The 4,018-nt window shown below is 41.3% G+C and overlaps 1 pseudogene; it reads left to right on the forward strand.

Moving 5' to 3' along the window:
- Positions 1-270: 270 nt before the first annotated feature.
- LOC143649490 (glyceraldehyde-3-phosphate dehydrogenase pseudogene) lies at positions 271-1,244 on the forward strand (annotated as a pseudogene).
- Positions 1,245-4,018: the final 2,774 nt, after the last annotated feature.

Raw genomic sequence — 4,018 nt, forward strand, 5'->3', positions numbered from 1 at the left:
TCTAGGCTCAGTTGGACATTCACTGCTGCTAGCAGTCCTTCTAAATCTTCCCTAGTCATTTTTCTCTGATTTTCCTCAGCAGCGATGTCAGGACTTCATTACTCTGCTCAGACCTCTGACCTTGTCATCTTTCCCCACTTTTGGGAAATGACTGCCTCCTACATTACAGGCAAAAAGAAATTATAAAAGGAAACTGTTGCTTCCTATTCCTTCCCGCTCAACAGATAGACTCATCTTTTCATGCAGTACTAACCGCATCTCTGAGGCATGATGGTAAAGGTTGGAATAAATGAATTTGGCTATATTGGGCACCTTGTCACCAGGGCTGCTGTAAACTGGCAAAGTGCAGGTTGTTGCCATCAATGACTCTTTCACTGACCTCAACTACATTTTCCAGTATGATTCCACCTATGGCAAATTCAAAGGCACTGTCAAGGAAGCTTATCATCAATAGGAATCCCATTACTATCTTCCAGGAGCGAGATCCCACCAACATCAGATGGGTGATGCTGGTGCTGACAATGTTGTGAAGTCCACTTTTCACAACCATGGAGAAAGTGGATGTTCACTTGAAGGGTGACACCAAAAGAGTCATCATCTCTGCCCCTTTGGCCAATGCTCCCATGTTTATGATGTGTATGAACCATGGGAAGTATGCCAACTCCCTCAAGATCATCAGCAATGCTTCCTGCACCAACAACTGCCTGGCTACCTTGGCCAATGCCATCCATGACAATTTTGGTATTGGGGATGGATTCATGACCACCGTCCATGCCATCATTACCACCCAGAAGACTGTAGATGACCCCTTAGGTACAATGTAACTTGACGCCTGTGGGGCTGCCCAGAATATCATCCCTGCATTGATTGACACTGCCACGATGGTGGGCAAGGTCATTGCAGAACTGAATGGGAAACTCACTGGTATGACCTTCTGCACCCCCACCCACAATATGCCCATTGTGGATCTGACCTGCCAAATGCAGAAAGTGGCCAAGAACAATGACATCAAGAAGTTGGTGAAGCAGGTGTCAGCGGCTCCCCTAAAGGGCATCCTGTGTTACATTGAGGATCAAGTTGTCTTCTGCAACTTCATCAGTGACACCCCCATTCTTCCACTTTGATTCTGGGGCTGGCATTGCCCTCATGAACACTTCATTAAATCCATTTCCTGGTATGACAATGAATTTGGCTACAGTAACAGGGTGGTGGGCCTTATAGTCCACATGGCATCCAAGGATTAAGAGCCCCTGGACCACCAGCCCCAGTGACAGCATGAGAGGAAGAAAAGCTGAGAGCTGTTAGGGAGTCCTGGCCCCACCTCAATCCCCTAGTACTGAGAATCGCCCTCCCCTAGTACTGAGAATCGCCCATCCTCCCAGCTTCCATCTCAGAACCCCTGAAGAAGGGCAGGGGCTGAGAGCCCAAATTCTCATGTACTATCATAAAGTACATCAAGTCAAAAAAGGGGGTGGGGGGAGAAATTGTCTCATTTTCTTCCACCAAACCAGTTTGAATATACCCCACTCATCCTTTTTTCTTTTTCTAACATGAACTCTCTCCAATCTCTATTGACTCCACAGCACACCAGCATTTATACTTGTTTAGTGGTCTTTCATCTTAAAGCAGCAAACAAACAAATTAATAAACTCTCCTTTTATGTCATATATATCTCTTTATTCTATTTCAGTACCAAGCATCTCTGCTAACAATCTCCATTTCTTCACCTTCCTTCCCATACCCACCACTTTGTTTTCACCAAGGTCTCTCCCTTTTAACCTCCTTAGTCCAGTGGACACTTCCCTATCCTTGACTTCTCATTGTCCTTTTATCCTTGACCCCTGTTTTATTAAACTATTATTTTGTCTTGATCCATGACTATATGTTCTCCTGTTTTTCCTGCGAACATCTCTTCTCACTCTACTTTGTGGAATTTCTTTCTCTGCTAATATGATGCCATGTTGATATTTCTTGGACTTCCAATCTAGAGATTTTCTTTTCACTATATGCAATTTTCTTGGCTTTCTCACTTCAGGTATTTGTATTAATACAATACTGAAGTCTTTATAGTATTATCTGTTTTTCTTTTTCCATTTGTTAATATGTAAAGTCAGGCAGCCTGATTTCTTTATGCATTTTGTGAAGGTTTCTGGATGTCTTCTTTAGAGTGGGTGAATTAATATTCTTTTATGATTTTGAGAGCAAAAAAATAGCTTTTTCTTGAATGATGTCCTCCTTGGATGAAGGACTCTCCTCAAATCCTCAAAATCACATTTCTTTAGGTTTTATTTCAACTTTGTTATTTAAATAATCGCTTCCATTGGGGCAACCTTTAATCTTATTGCCTCCTACACGCTTTCGCTGTATAAACCTACTTCTCTGTGTAGAAGCAGTCACAGATTTCCCATAGAACATGGCAGACAACTTGTTTTGATGGATTTCCAGAAGCATGAACTGAGGTCTTCAGGCAGGGTACACCCTGATGTTTGACACAATGAACATGAGGACCCAGTGTGCTCAGAGGAGATGGGATAGGGCGGGTAGGTAGTTTGGATTGAGTTGTAACGTAATCTAGAGTAAAGAAAATGGCAAAAATATGTAAACTGGGTCAAAAGTTTTGAAAGATGGATGGATTTCTTGAAAAGAATTTAAATACTGGTGGTAACTTTGTAATACTAATACTGAATTAAAAGGTTTATTAGTGACCCTCAAAATATCCCCAAAGAATAAGGAACTTCGGTAAGTTTCATACAGTACAGAACTCACATTTGATATAGAGTTTCCCTTTTGGAATTTCAGTCCAAAAAGTGCAAGGAAGTGAATGGATCCATTAAGTCTCACAGCTTTCAAAACAGTGTTAGATAAGGGATTTGAATAGCAATTGTTGAGATTTCTGTGAAAATGCTAGTTTTCGCGCGAGACATACATTAAAATGAATGGAGCCAGTATGTCACTCAGTTCTCAAAACCCATTCACAGATTTTTTTCAGCTAGAATTAGGTGAGAATTGTTGGAGAATGCTATTTTACACTAAAAATATGTATGGGTGTGTGTGGACAAAGTACATTACTCAGTTTCTGAACCAAATTATGTTAACGCTAGGCTCAGTGTTAGAGCTGGGGTTAAGGTTAGGGTTGCAGTTGGGTGTAGGGTTGATATAAAGTTTAAAGTGGGGTTTAGGGTTGGTGTTGGGGTCAGGGTTAGTGTTGGAGTTAGGGGTGAGGTTAGGGTTAGGGTTAGGGGTAGGGGTAGGGATAGGATTAGGGTTGGGGTTAGGGTTAGGTTTAGAGTTGAGGTTTGCTATAGGTTTGGTATAAAGGTTAAGGTTGGTTTTAGGGTTGGGGTTGGGGTTAGGGCTGGGGCTAGGTTTAGGGTTAAGGTTAGGGCGAGGGTTTGGGTTGAAGTTAGGCTTGGGGTTCATTTTGGAACTGGGTTTGGAGGTTGAGATTTGTGATGGTATTGGTTCTTTGGGGTCTTGGTTTGTGTTTGTGTTTGTGTTTGTGTTATGTTGAAGTTAAGTCTAAGGTGAGGGTTCTCTGAAATATTGCAGTTGTAGTAAAAGATCTTACACCAGTTAATGGAACCAGGACCATTCTAAGTTTTCAAAACAGGTTTAGGTAATGGTTTGCATAGCTATAGTTGAGTGCTCTGCAGAAATGTTGTTTTTTACCCACAAAATGGCTTGAAAGTGAATGGAGCTGGTAAGTCAATGAGCTCTCAAAGCACATTTACAAGCTGTTTTCGTATTTAACTAGGAAACATTGCTTTGCGATGCTGTTTTCCATTTAAAATGCTTGGAAATGTGTGAAGATTTTATTACTACTTGATTTTGGAAACAGATTATCTTATAGTGTTAGGCTCAGGGTTATGTTTAGTATTAATGTTGGGATAGCATTAGTGTTAGGTTGTAGCTTAGAGTTACGCTTAGGCTAGGGTAAGGATTTGGGTTATGCTAAAGGTGGGATTAAGATTGGTGTGAAGTTTCAGGTTGGTTTGGGTTTGTAGTTGGTTTTGAGATT

Source organism: Tamandua tetradactyla, chromosome 11, assembly GCF_023851605.1.
Source record: "Tamandua tetradactyla isolate mTamTet1 chromosome 11, mTamTet1.pri, whole genome shotgun sequence".
Lineage (NCBI taxonomy): Eukaryota > Metazoa > Chordata > Mammalia > Pilosa > Myrmecophagidae > Tamandua > Tamandua tetradactyla.